The sequence below is a fragment of the Amblyomma mixtum genome, chromosome 7 (genome assembly GCF_055824585.1).
Source record: "Amblyomma mixtum isolate Tamu chromosome 7, ASM5582458v1, whole genome shotgun sequence".
Lineage (NCBI taxonomy): Eukaryota > Metazoa > Arthropoda > Arachnida > Ixodida > Ixodidae > Amblyomma > Amblyomma mixtum.
Genome location: NC_143018.1, coordinates 148,124,606 through 148,139,818, shown reverse-complemented (window position 1 = coordinate 148,139,818; position 15,213 = coordinate 148,124,606). Strand labels below are relative to the sequence as shown.

The following is a 15,213-nucleotide window of genomic DNA, read 5'->3' as shown; positions in this document are numbered from 1 at the left end:
TTTGTTCCAAATAAATTGTTCGTGGGACGGTGCGGCCCTCAAAAGTAACTAGGACGGTGTTTGTGGATCCCATCGTCCGTACCCCGATGTTGGTGTGAGTCTGGGAGGAGATGCCAGCCATGAGTTGGGAGTGAGTGAGCCCGGTGCGGTTGATCCGGAATATTCCCCGGGCTGAGTTTGCAGGGTTGAGCTCGTACGGCGCTAGATGGTGAAGAGTCGAGCTAGAGAGTGATGAAACGCCAGCTTCTGATGAGACACCAGTATCCGATGAGACGCCGGGGCCCGATGAGCCGCCGAAACCGCAGAGACGCCGGAGATTGATGAAACGCCGAGAAGGCGTTTCGCAGTGTCGTTGGAATTAGTCCGAAGAATTAGAAGCCTTTGGTCCAGACGGGTGTGGACAGTAATTTCCGCGCTCGCATGGTCAGTGAGGCGGGCGGCGGACGTAATAAGGTGATAAGGGGGAAGATATGACTCACTGGTGCAGCTATGAGTGAGGCAGGTAAGTGAAAGCCAACTGAGATGAGCGTGTGTCGCTGACGGTGTGGCTCGGGAAGCTTGCGGGTTCGGCGGCCGTACACAACGATGGTGAATGGGGTGGGGTCTTCTTCTATGTCTTGAAGTGGAGAGATGAGATGTTGGATAGCAATGCGGGAGCAGGCACGGCTTGTGGTGAGGTCAAAATGGTGTCCGGCGCAACGCCGTCTTCGGCGACTTCCATCGCCTGCATAGAATGTGGAGTGGCGGACGCGGCGTCGGCGGTAGAGATACCGCGGCGACTGCCGCTTCGTATTTTCAAAAGAGCGCTCCGTGGTTAAAAAAGGTCCGATACCCTAAATATGGGTGTTGGGTGAAAGTTACGAACTTGCCGGAGACGATGCTGAAAGTATTTTGGGGCGATTAGCAAAATTTCCAGCCAGTTGGGGCAGATTGGAGGGAGCTCGATGTGAGGCGGTCTGCATCCGCTAGGTGGATAAAGGAGAAATATTAAATGCATAATATACTTGTTTGAAAAAAGCCACGTGCCTGCAACAGTTTATAGCACCCGGATGCCATTTCCGCTATCACTGCTGATATGTGATTTTGCCAGTGCAGGTGCGAATCAAAGACTACGCCAAGATATTTAAAAATACGTGTATGTGATTCAGTAGAGAGTAGTCAGTGGAAATGTTCATACCGTTAATATCTACTTGTTTACTGCGGGAGTGAAGTATAGTATATTTTCTTTTCTAAACATTAACAGACAGCTTGTTAGCTGAAAACCAGTGAGATGCTTGCTAAGTCTAAGTTCGCTTTAGACTCAACTTCCTCGATGTTGTTTCCTGTAACAATTAAAGCGGTGTCATCAGCGTACATCGGCATTTCTCCGAAATGTAGTGCATGTGGAAGATCGGAAACTTATAAAGAAAAAACCAGGGGTCCCAAAACAGACCCTTTGGGCACGACCACGTGTATGCGTTGTGGTGACGGTGATATATTATTCATTACGACTACCTGATGATGTTGATAGAACTAGAAAACAGCTAGAAAATCTGTTCTCTAAAGCCGTAGTGTTTTAGCTTGTACAAAAGGATGGAAAGATCAATGGTATCGAAAGCCTTTCTTAAATCGCGAAAGACCACAGCCACAAGTTTGTTGTCATTTAAAGCAGAGTTTATTTTTTCGGCTGATGACTGCACTGCAGTTGGCGTTGAATGGTGCTGCCGAAAGCCGTATTGCTGTGGACAAATTATAGGGTATTTTTCAATAAATCCATTAATTCGAATTGCAAGAATTTATTCGACAAGGATATTGCCACGTATCATTGTAGCGTCCGTTCGTTCGCTCAAGGCCGCAGAAAAGGGGTGTTATCATTTTTGTTCGTGACGCGAGAAGCGACTGGTCTAATCTCGATTGTTCACAGCCATGAACAGCTGCATCTACGTGTTTCCAGATTACTCTAGATGATCTCGACCTGTTATCTCGAAGTTTCCTTGCCGGCTTAAATTGAACGATGCCGCGAGCAGCAGGCATTCGTAGTTCGACGACTGACGAGCACGTTTGTTGCTTACGCCGCCGCCGAGTGATCCAGAGGCAACCCAGACTATCCCGGGAGAACACTCCTCACATACTTTCTGGGTACAGCGCGTAACGTGTTTTTTACACAACACGTGGTTGGCCCTACAGCCGAGCAGCCGCCGGCATTTTTCGTTAGCGTGCGTCGCACACTGGTGTCGTTGACTGCCAGTGTGCCAGATCTGGATGTTGATGAAAACCCGCCTTCCAGGATGTGTGAAGCCCTAACGGTCGCTGAGCTGACCCGCGAACAACTCCAGAAAACGAGACGGGCACGCTGGCGCCAACTGGCCTCAGCTGCCCTTCCTGCAGATGTCAGGGACTTCGGCTCGCTGCGTGGCTGTTGGGTCCTGCCCACAAGAGACCGCCTTGTGGCGTGGGGCGTGGCGCCCTCCGCCCGATGCCCGCAGTGCGGTCTCCTTGAAACTTTGCAGCACGCAATGTTTGAGTGTGTAGTTGCGCGCACCTTTTGGATATTAGTGTCACGCATGTTTTTAACCCGCCTGGAAGCGCACACTAGTTCACCCGAAGTGTTTAAAAATATGCTCTTGTGTGTCGGCATGTTCGTTTTGTGGAGGCAGCGTGGAGTGGCTTCCTTAAATGGGCGTCCGCAGAGAACAATGTTTCCAATGTTGCAGCGCCTCCGCACGCGCCTCTTTGAAGAAGCATGCGTGGACGCTCTGTCAATGAGCGAGGCTGAGTTTTTGCGCAAATGGTCGACATACTTTATCGTCCTGCGCGGCGGTCGAGTGTCGGCTTTCTTACTGCCTTACTGACGTGCTCAGTGCTGCGTCACTGCGCATGTGCTTGACTGATCAGAGCATTCAGTTCAGCTGTTTTGATTTGAATTTTTTATGTGAACACAGAACAGAATAAACTTCTCTTTCCACGCCGCCGCCGAGTGATCCAGTTCTTTTGCGGGCGCAAGTCAGCCCAAATAAAGAGCTTCGTTTGCATGCCTTGTTACTGTATTCCTGACCGCTGGACTGCCGTCACTACAACGTGACATCTGGTGGAGGTGCTGGGTGCCTTTCATGTTCCGGACAACCCCTACAAGTCGTGACGCCAGCCCTCTGAGTCATCTACCGCAGGACCTGAGTCCAGTCCACCGCGCAAGCCGACGCATGCAAGGGGACGCACCTGAGTTCGGGACTCTTCCGGACCCTACCCGGAAGCGAAAGCCAGCAGCAACGTCTACCATGAGCTTGCTCCAGACGATGACTCCAATCATTCTTCAGCAGCCCCGGGTGCCACCAACCTTCGACGCTTCGCCTGGCGCCGACCCCGAAGAATGGGTGGAGCAGTTCGACCGTGTGGCTATCTTCAACAACTGGGACGATGCAACGAAACTTAGGTACGTCTTCTTCGCCTAGGAGAGACCAGCAAGAATCTGGTTTGAGAATGGGGAAGCTAGCCTTATGAATTGGGAAACCTTCAAGGAGCAGCTTCTCAAGACCTTCACAAACGTCGTGAGAAAGGAGAGAGCCCAGCAGCTGCTACAGACTCGCATACAACACCCAAACGAGACCTTTGCAGTGTACACTGAGGAGATGAAGCGTCTCTTCCGGCGTGCCGACTGGAGCATAAAGGAAGAAGAAAAGGTCAAGCTGCTTATGCGAGGAGATAAAGAGCAACTCTTTGCGGGCCTCGTACAGAACCCACCGAAAACCTTCGCGGAATTCGGTGAAGAGGCTTCCACTATGGAAAAAACTCTTGATGCCCGAGCCCGCCAGTATGACCGCCAGCAGCGCATTTTCTCAGCAAACTGCCTGGACACCGCTAACAACGATAACCTGCAGGACGTTATCCGTCAAGTTCTGCGAGAGGAGCTCCGCCGATTGCTGCCAACGGGAACGCAGCCGCAGCTTTCATCGCTCACAGACGCCATCCGGGATGAAGTTCAACAGGCCTTGGGTGTGACGCCGACCACCACGCAGCCTATGGAGCCCCCAGCCATGACTTACGCCGCAGCTGTGCGCCGTCCTGCACCTCGACGACGGGACTCAAGCAGCCCCTATCGCCCTCAGCGAGCTGCGTTGGACCGCCGCCCTCTCCCCCAACCCTCCCGTCCTAGGAGCGTCGCACACAGCCGAGCAAATGCGACGAGTGGAGAACTCCCGACCAGCGCCGCCCACTATGCTTCCACTGCGGCGGAGCCGGTCACGTCCTCCGGCACTGCCCATACAGAAGACTGGGCATCCGAGGGTTCTCTTACGACGCACCACGACCCCGACCCGGCCAGCGACCAGCCGAAATCGAGGAGTTTTTGCGTCGGGAAGAATACTCATCGCCGAGCCGCCTATCACGTTCCCCGTCGCTATCATCCCCGCGCTTTGTATCTCCTAGCCGAGGTTACGCCGTCCGTGAACGCTCCCCCAGCCCCCGAAGGTTAAACTAAATAAAGCAACCTGTGGAGGTGAGGTTGCTTCTAAGCGCAATGACAAAGATCCTCCATCGACGAGTACTCAAGAGCATTCCTCAACTACGACGACAACACCGACGACGACGACACCACGACGACGACACCAACGACGACGACGACGACGACGCGGCCAGACTTGAAGCTTTTACCGCTTCCCAGTGAAGTAACGTCGGAGTACGCCCACCGCAGCCTCACTACTCGACGAAGCCGAGATCGGACACCGAAGACAACGTACAATACGACAGGATAGTTAAGCGGGCGAGTTGGTGATACATTATGCAAAAAAAAACAGCGCGAACAAACGGGGACGAGACGAAGAATACACAGGAACAAGCGCTGACTCTCAACTAAAGTTTAATCACAGGAAACACGCTTATAAAAGGAAACAGAAAACAAAAAAAAAACACCAAAAACAGAACGCATGTGTTACTATGTGATGTCCAGATATGCAACCTCACAGTCACGCAGGAGCAGGGATGGTTTGCTAACACACAATCTTGGTTTCTTTGCCATGTTGTAGGCCTCGATAATTTCCCTGGTCAACTGGTCGGGGTGTTTGTACAAAATGTCAGTAAAATTTAAGGACGGAAAACATGATTGACACTCTCGGCAATGATCAACTAGATTAGTGGAGCGATTAGATTCTAATGAATTGAGATGTTCTCCGAGTCGTGTGTTGATACAACGTCCCGTTTGCCCAATGTATATCTGACCACAGGATAGGGGGATTTTATAAACTACCCCTTTGGAGCACGGCACAAAACTTTTAGCGTGCTTAACACCACAGGACACTACAGATTTCTTGGGGTTGCGGGACTTATTTTCTACTGCTGAACAAATTTTACTGAGCTTATTCGGGGCCGAAAAAACCACATCAACTTTATACCTATGGGCCACATTTTTAAGACCATGAGAAAGGCGATGCACATAGGGAAGGACTGCGAACTTTTTCCGTTTCTGTTCTTGCTGTGAAGACGGCAGCAATGTCGGCGCTTTAAGCTTTTTAATTATTTTATTGCAACCCAAAGTGATAAGCTCAGCTGGATATCCTGCTTCCTTAAGTCTCTTAGCCTGATTATCAAAGCTTTCTTGCATAGCATGGTGACAAGATTTTGACAACGCAGATGATAAGGATGAAACAACAATCCCACATTTCACTACCTTGGAATGATGTGACTTATAGTTCAGCAGCGGTTTGTTGGCCCGTGGCGCGTAATTCCAACACATGTGTCCCTTCCCTTCAGTCAAACATAAATCTAAAAATTGTATCTGGTTATCGACCGGTACCTCAGTGGTGAACTGTAAACCCCATGCATTAGCTTTGAATACTTCTAACACTGTAGACATGTGCTTAGCATAGTCCGTTTTTTCAATGAGAATCAAAAAATCATCGACGTATCTGAAAATTCGGTACGGCATCCCACACAAATCTTTCTGGATAGCTCTATCCACGAATTCCACGAATCCACGAATCACGAATCCACGAATCCACGAATCATTCCAAGGTAGTGAAATGTGGGATTGTTGTTTCATCCTTATCATCTGCGTTGTCAAAATCTTGACACCATGCTATGCAAGAAAGCTTTGATAATCAGGCTAAGAGACTTAAGGAAGCAGGATATCCAGCTGAGCTTATCACTTTGGGTTGCAATAAAATAATTAAAAAGCTTAAAGCGCCGACATTGCTGCCGTCTTCACAGCAAGAACAGAAACGGAAAAAGTTCGCAGTCCTTCCCTATGTGCATCGCCTTTCTCATGGTCTTAAAAATGTGGCCCATAGGTATAAAGTTGATGTGGTTTTTTCGGCCCCGAATAAGCTCAGTAAAATTTGTTCAGCAGTAGAAAATAAGTCCCGCAACCCCAAGAAATCTGTAGTGTCCTGTGGTGTTAAGCACGCTAAAAGTTTTGTGCCGTGCTCCAAAGGGGTAGTTTATAAAATCCCCCTATCCTGTGGTCAGATATACATTGGGCAAACGGGACGTTGTATCAACACACGACTCGGAGAACATCTCAATTCATTAGAATCTAATCGCTGAACTAATCTAGTTGATCATTGCCGAGAGTGTCAATCATGTTTTCCGTCCTTACATTTTACTGAAATTTTGTACAAACACCCCGACCAGTTGACCAGGGAAATTATCGAGGCCTACAACATGGCAAAGAAACCAAGTTGTGAAGGTAAAGGATGCGCAATCAAAGGACGAACCACGAAGAAAGACACAGGGACACACACAAGCGCACTAACAACTGTTTATTTCTTCCTTGAAACGCTTACTTATACACCTGGCCACGCATGCTCAAAAGCAATCTCTAACCACAATAGTCATGCCAACGGCTGTTAACGCAGACGCGAACGCAAAAAGTTGATTTCGGCAACGTACAGAGCCACGGACGTGTCACTGATACAATCTACCGCGTTTTCCTTTATGTGGAAAGCTTCCAAAGCCAGCCGCGCTTGTTCATTTTTACTTTTTCCCAGTATCACGGTCTCGTCAAGTCGCGGTGCGCAATTGCGGCAAGAACTAAGATGGGACACAAGGTGTGCCCCTTTGTCTGTGTTGTTCCTGACTTTATTCGCATGTTCCCTGAGTCGCTCGTTTATGCACCGCCCTGTCTGCCCGCTGTAGGTCTTACCACATGAAAGAGGGAAGGAGTATACCACCCCTGTGGCGCAAGGGATGTAGGTAGACCCGTGCCTGATTAGGCATCCACTCCTTCTATCACCGCACGTGCGGGCGCACAGCTTCGCCAGTTTATTCGGCGCAGAAAACGCCAGAGGGACACCATGCCTGCCTGCAACTCTCTTGAGGTGATGAGACACCTTATGCAGATATGGCACCACCACAGGCCTGAACGCTTCGCGTTCACTCGTCCCTCTCATACTTGGCGTACCGGTCTTCATCTTTCGTATCAGGGCCTCGGCAACCGCCGTCAAGAGCGACATAGGGAAACCTGCTGCCGAAAGCCGGCGGACCTGATTGTCAAAACTTGCCTGCAATTGATGCTCACACGACTTTTTGAGAGCCGAATCCATGCAATGGGTAGCAATGCCTCTTTTCACAATCTTGGAATGCTCTGATTTGTACGGCAAAAGTTCCTTTTTTGCACGAGGTTGGTAAGACCAACATACATGCCGCACGCAGAACTCTAGTTTTAGGTCCAGGAACTGCAGAACACTCCTGTGGGGTAACTCATGTGTAAAACCAAGACCTTGTCCGTGTTGCTTAAAAACTTCTAAAACTTCATCAATCGCATCCTGGCTGGAATAGTCACGCGCTAAAAACACTAAAAAATCGTCAACGTACCTAAACACTTTTAAAACCTTTCCCTTGCTAAAAACATCGTCTAAAGACTTGTCAATACTCGATAAAAAAATCTCACAGAGAACTGGGGCAACGCAGGACCCGATACAAATGCCGTTGCGTTGCAAAAATGGCTGGTCATTAAAAACAATAAAAGTGACCTTAAGATAATATTCTAAAAGATTTAAAAAGTTCCCCACAGAAAGTCCCGTAGCGTTTTGGAAACAGAGCTCACCATTTTCCTCAATGCATGATTTCACCGCATACAAAAGCTCGCGCTGTGGCACTGAATAGAACAAATCTTCTACATCTACTGAAAAAGCATACCCGACATTTGTATTACTTTCCAAATACCGCACTACATCTTCCGAACTCTTAGTCCTGAACGTATCGTTAACCTTTAGCAATTTTAGTCTCTTCTGCAAGAATAAGCTAACATTGTGCTGCCAACAACCAGACTCACTGACTATGGTTCTGAAAGGTATTTCCGGCTTGTGCGTCTTTGCTGTGAAGAAAACCGATAAGCACTGACCTCTACTTTTATCTATATCCCGAGCGAGCGTCGTTAGTTCAAGTTTTTTGCAGAATTCTATAAACTTAGTTTTTACTTTTACTGCACTTTTTCGGACTGGGACAAAGTTTTTTGACACTGCCTGCAGCGCTTTTTCATCAAAAATGCCCTTTTCAACAACTACAAAGCCACCTGTCTTATCGCCCTGCAGTAGACGCAAATTGTTTGCTTTCAAGAAGGACAACGCCTGTCGCACGTCATTGTCCACAAGGCGAGACAGCCTTTTCGGTGCAGACTTTTCCAAGCACTCCACTCCTTCAAGCAGGCAACGTTCGCGGTCTTCTTGCTTCGCCTTAGCGGCCACACACCTGTTGAGAGCGACCCATTCATGGGCAGGGAGGGAAGTAGGCGCACTGAATTTCGGGCCTTTTTCTAGCAGAAGGGCTACATTATCAGGTAGGCTGATATTACCAAGGACCTTGACATTGTTTCTTTCACTAGAACTTGTCTTTGCGCTATCCCGGCGCTGTTCTTTCAAAATGCACATCCACCTAGCTTCCGTAAGTTGCGCGGCAAGGCGTGTGACTCAGGGAACATGCGAATAAAGTCAGGAACAACACAGACAAAGGGGCACACCTTGTGTCCCATCTTAGTTCTTGCCGCAATTGCGCACCGCGACTTGACGAGACCGTGATACTGGGAAAAAGTAAAAATGAACAAGCGCGGCTGGCTTTGGAAGCTTTCCACATAAAGGAAAACGCGGTAGATTGTATCAGTGACACGTCCGTGGCTCTGTACGTTGCCGAAATCAACTTTTTGCGTTCGCGTCTGCGTTAACAGCCGTTGGCATGACTATTGTGGTTAGAGATTGCTTTTGAGCATGCGTGGCCAGGTGTATAAGTAAGCGTTTCAAGGAAGAAATAAACAGTTGTTAGTGCGCTTGTGTGTGTCCCTGTGTCTTTCTTCGTGGTTCGTCCTTTGATTGCGCATCCTTTACCTTCACAACATCATGTACCAACTAGGCCCTACCCAAGTTTTGTTAAAGAAACCAAGATTGTGTGTTAGCAAACCATCCCTGCTCCTGCGTGACTGTGAGGTTGCATATCTGGACATCACATAGTAACACATGCGTTCTGTTTTGGTGTTTTTTTTGTTTTCTGTTTCCTTTTATAAGCGTGTTTCCTGTGATTAAACTTTAGTTGAGAGTCAGCGCTTGTTCCTGTGTATTCTTCGTCTCGTCCCCGTTTGTTCGCGCTGTTTTTTTTTTGCATAATGTACAATACGAGAACGCGAACAAGTGATCTTGAAGTTACGGTCGACGGCCACGCGGTTACTGTCTTGGTCGACACGGGAGCTGACTACTCAGTCATGAGCGGGCCACTCGCTGTCCGACTCAGGAAAGTAACAACAACCCAGGCAGCACAACAACATTGGCCGAACGTCGCGCAAGTGTTGGCAAAACTTGGCACGAACATCGGTCCTACACTGGCATTTGGGCCGAGCGCTACCACTTCACACATTGGCCTTACTTTCATGCCAGTTTCGGGCCAACGCTCGGCCGATCAAGCGGCCAACGCAGTCCCGATGTTCGTTCTGCAGCATGGACCAGCAAAGGTCTCATACTGGCATCTAACTTTCAAACATTGGTAGCCAAGTTTCAAACATTGGTAGCCAGCTTTCGAATAATGGTTTCCAGCTTTCGAATATTGGCATCCAGCTTTCGAATAATGGTTTCCAGCTTTCGAATAATGGCATCCAGCTTTCGAACGCTGGCACATGCAATTAACCCACTCGCCAATGACCGGCACTGTGGATAGATGTACATACATAACATTCTACCTAGCAAATATTCATAAATGAGGGTGCGAAAGAATTCCAGAAAAAAGACCCGTTTATTGCTTTGAGTTACAAGAATCACGCTTCTAGCGCACACAGGATGGTTTGCGCTACCACCAGCCACCCTGGGGAGTAAAGAAAAGGGGCCCAAGAGCATGGTGGCAGAGGCTGTGGGAAAACAATTTATTTTCAAGTTTGGTGAGTGCCGATCAGGTTGGACAAAGCATCTCGGCAAGCTGCTGCGGCACGGCTAAGGCATCCAAAAAGCGCTCAACGGAGCTGTCCTCCAGTGAACTGATCAGTCATATCCGAAGTAATCGTTGCACTCCACTTGCAAGGGGGCTGCTGGACTGCATTCAAACAAATTCCTCGTCCAGTTCTTGCACGATGGCCTCACGAAGTGCCAAGCCTGCAAAGAGATGCATGATGTCATGGTAAGTTGAATTATGGCCATCACAGAACAAAAACAAACATAACAAAGTTAACACCGAATTTTGTGAAACACAGTAATCGTGAAGACACTAGCAACATATTTTACAGGATAATTTTTAATTTATTCTTAAGAACCAGCCCCACATTAGTTGCACAAAGTGGAATTTAATTTACTAAACTTCCCTTACACCAAATGGTTTAATTTAGTTTAATGCGTCGTGTCGCACTCCCAGTAAATATATTCAATGCGAGATAAGGAAATTAATGTGATATTGAAAACAGATTAATGTATTATTTTGTTTTAATATCATAACTTGTGTCTCTAAATTGCGAGGTAATTTTTTATTCCAGTAAATATGCACAGGTTGTAGCGTCTCTTCCACATGGACGTCAAAACAACATTTTTGATTAGTTTTATTTAATGGGGTAATGCGGCTTGCGACTTTTGACGAAATACGCTGAACGCAAGGAACTCAGGGCACCTTTGTTTTACCTTAGTTGCTTCGCATGCATGCTATAGTTGGATTCGAAACTGCAACTTGAAAACCACACAAAAATACTAGTCTGATAGTCCAGAGTAATGCCCTTTTTCATTGCGAGAGAACTTGGGCAAAAGCTTTAACCAGTAATTGCGGATTTTCTATTGAGTCTGCAAGAGTAGAAGGCAAAAAGAAACACTACGGAAGTATTACACATATCCTTACCAACTAGTCTGCAGTGGAAAATTAATTAAGCGGTTCTGATTTCCGTCGTGCATAAGCGGTAAAGGACATATTCCCGAATGCATCCTATCTCAATTCATATGAGTTCAAACCCGCTGTTAGCCAAAGTAGTGAATCTTTAGTGAGTTCATCTCACCAAAGACGAAAAATTAAATTCTCACCATTCGGCCACAATTCCACTGCGCACGACGTCAAGCAAGCCATTTCGCAATGAGAGTGGGTACACAGAAGTAGTCCTCGTGCTTTTTGGCTCGCTCTCGTCTCCTGCCGAAAAAATAAAGGCGCATGTAGTCAAAGCAACATTTACTACAAAAACCACTTTAACTTCCAGACGTATATCAAGATAAAAGAGTTTTAGTACTTACAAAAGATCTTGCAGGCGGTACGAACAGCGTCGGAGCTCTCCTAATATATGAGTGTGGCTTTTCGCGTGCGCAGACTATGAACGGTGCTAGCTCGAGTGTGCATGCATTTTCGTCGCGTTGGTTTGCACGTGGTTGAGCTCCGCCGTGCAGTCAAGAATGTCTTTCTGTGATGAGTCGCGCGGTTCCAAGACGAGCAGTGGAGACGATGGTGTGGGGGGGTGGGGGGTTGGCTGGAGGGGAGAGAGGAATTTTCCTTTACACAGGTTTTGCGGTTCCGAGAAAAGTCCTCGAGCTGAAAGGTGGAGACAGGGAGGTGGAGGAACAGCGAAGCGCGTAGCTGCGCGCGAGGGAAAACAGGTTTGAGAAAGTGACAACCAGAAAGAAAAAATAGCGCTTCGCGGGGTGGGGTGTCAGCCCGCTACCTGGAAAAGGGCACGGCCGGGAGAACAGGTGGGGAGATATTGGACTTGAAGACTTGAAAGAGAAAGGGAAAGAGGCCAAAACACGTGAAAAGGGTTTGGAATTTTTGGAGAATGAGTCACATGGCCACAGGCAGTACAGAAAGGAATATCTACAAGAGAGAAGTGGATGGGAAACACGGAAGCGTCAAAGTATTGCTACAAAGCTGCACAAAAGCCCGAAAATTTTGAAGTGAAAAACTTGGAGCTTCAAGATGCATTTCGCCAAAACGACTTGAGACACTCGCGTATTTTGTGGGGCCGTATGATGTGGCTTCTGTTAGTTCAAGATAGCTTAAAATGTTACCACATAATAACAAAAATATAAAGCAAAAAAAAATATCCAAGCAGAATGCGCGCTCTTTCATAGTTTCATGTACTGTACATGCGCCAAACAAGCTAGGTTAACATGCGTCTAACGCCAGTTGTCAGTCCATTTATTCAGTGGTCGTCGAAGAATCCTCAAATTGTTTGTTGGTGTGGAAGTTTCGCGCAAAAAAGCAAAAACAAACAAAGGCATGTTGAATTGTGGTTCGCAACTACTTTCGACGGTTTTCATCAATAAAGGTCATGTTCGAAAGAAAAAAAAAACTTATGAGTAAATATGCAAAGACGTGAGCAAGAGCTATATTGCCCCCAATGCAAATTACGCAACAGAAGAATAAAATGGTCAAAAACAACAATTTCCAACACAACGATTTGCAGAAAAGGAAGGAAATAGCAAATCAGAAAACACGGGAAAGGCGCAATCACAGGGCACGACGTAGGGAAGCGTAGGAATCGCTTAGCACGTGTCCGCGTGCGTTTATGAAGCACCCGCCTAATATTTCACGAGCGCAACGCATAATTCAAAATTACAAGGCAACTGCTTCGTTTCTGGACGTTGCCAAAACTGAGCACAATTTCGGTTTAGCGAATGCACTTGCGCTAATCTATTACGTTTGTATCGCGATCTCCCTGAAGCAGACACCAGCTGCGCACTGCGGCAGTGAATTCCTAGAGCGAATAAAAAAAAGTTATTTTTTATTCCAAAAATTTAATAAAATGAAACTTATTTCATTTTTGTTGAAGGCACCTGTTCACAATTTTTGTTGAAGGCGTCTCGGGTGTAATCAGAACGTTAATTCTGATCAACAGGACTTCGATCGCAATTCTAAACGTATTATTGCTGCTCACTGCGCAACCAGAGTGCAGTTTTTCCAACGGAATCATGGGTAGCTTTGCTCACAAACTGCAAAAGTGTTCGCTTAAAATATAATAATAAATAAAACCAAATCTTTGAACTCGCATGTTTTAGCGCGTTCGAAAATTATGAACTGCCGATATGGTACTCGACAATAAAATTAATTTTGAACCCATTTTAACGGATGACACAATGTTTACCAACGTTTGCCAGTATACTTTGAACACTGGATAAGCGGTGGTAATCCTAGGCCAATATAGCCAGCTCCCGGAAATGGCATAGCCAATTCTGGCAAAGAGTGGAACAACACTGGCTAACATGGCCCATGATAGCCATGATTCGATGATGGCACAGCCAGCAATGGCAAACAGTGGGGCAATCCTGGCTAGCCTGGCCCATGATAGCCAGGATCTAATGAGGGCTCAGCCAATACTGGTAAAGCAACGGACAACCAGGGCCATTGTTGGATGTGCTAAGGAGTGGCACAACCAATATCGGATGCTCACTGGCAACTCTGGGCCTAGTTAGGGCCACGCTTTGCCAGTGGATTTCCAATATTGGCCCGCCGTCGTGTGCTACCTGGGAACATGGGATGGCCCGCTGATCCGCACCGCAGGTGGTAACCTTATTACGCCGTCAGGACGCTGCACCGCGAGAGTTACTGTAAATGGGAGAACCTATGCGACAACCTTCCTGATCCTACAGCAATACTCGCGAGACGTGATTTTGGGAATGAACTTCCTGAATGTACATCGAGCGATCATCGACCTTCGATCTAAGTCGATCAAGCTTTCCACGGACAAAGCCATACCTGTTGCGACGAGCGCGACTCATCGCGTTGCCTTAAAAGTCCTCGACGAAGCATTGAGCGTGCCGCCCCGATCAAGTGTCCTCGCCTGCATAGGTACAGGAGACATCGAAAATGCCGAAGGCGTCATCATGGGGAACACCCAGTTACTCCTGGATCGAGGATTGGGCGTCGCAAGGGGAGTCGCTGAAATCCGAAATGGCCAAACTCAGGTGCTGCTAACCAACTTCACCGAAGAATACCAGCATCTAAACAAAGGTACGAAGATTGCCTTTCTCGACGAGCTGCCAGACATCACAGACATATTTGCCCTCCCCGACCAACCCGCAGAACCATCTGACCAAGACCATCAACCGACGTTCGACATCAACCCGGCATTACCCCGGAGCAGACAACACCAAATACGCAGTCTTCTTCAAAAGCACAGCGATTGCTTCTCATCAGCATCGAATGTACGACGAAATCGGCTTGCTAAGCACCGCATTGTCACAGACGAACATGCCCGACCACAGCGACAGAGACCCTACCGCGTATCCCCGCTACAACGCCAAGCTATCCGCAAGCAAGTTGAGTAAATGCTTCGTGACGACGTCATCCAGCCATCGAGGAGCCCCTGGGCAGCACCAGTCGTCCTAGTGAAAAAGAAAGACGGCAACCTTCGCTTTTTCGTCGATTACCGCCGCCTGAACAGCATTACGAAGAAGGATGTCTACCCCCTCCCCCGCATCGACGATACATTGGACCGGCTATGCAACGCTAAGTACTTCTCATCGATGGCCCTGAAGAGCGGCTACTGTCAAATTGAAGTCGACGAAAGAGATCGGGAGAAGACTGCGTTCATCACAACAGACGGACTCTTCGAGTTCAAGGTGATGCCATTCGGCCTCTGCTCTGCCCCAGCGACGTTCCAGCGACTAATGGACTCGGTGCTCGCAGGCTTGAAGTGGCAAATTTGGCTAGTGTACTTAGATGACGTTGTTGTCTTCTCCTCAAGCATTGAAGACCATCTCAGAAGGCTTCGGACAGTGCTGGAAACAGTCAAGTCTTCAGGCTTGACACTGAAACCAGAGAAGTGCCACTTCGCCTACGAGGAGCTGCTCTTCCTTGGTCACGTCGTAA

General features: G+C 47.8%; 1 protein-coding gene and 1 long non-coding RNA gene across 4 annotated transcripts in view; one reads left to right on the top strand and one right to left on the bottom strand.

Annotated features, from left to right (window-relative positions):
* LOC149337815 (agrin-like) overlaps positions 1-15,213 on the top strand; it is a 353,629-nt gene that overhangs the window by 102,341 nt on the left and 236,075 nt on the right. The gene's annotated exons all lie outside the window — the stretch shown is intronic.
* LOC149337816 (uncharacterized) lies at positions 10,293-11,523 on the bottom strand. Its single transcript, XR_016284659.1, has 2 exons — positions 11,442-11,523; positions 10,293-10,535 (listed from the first exon to the last, which is right to left on the bottom strand). It is a non-coding gene; the product is annotated as an uncharacterized LOC149337816 (long non-coding RNA).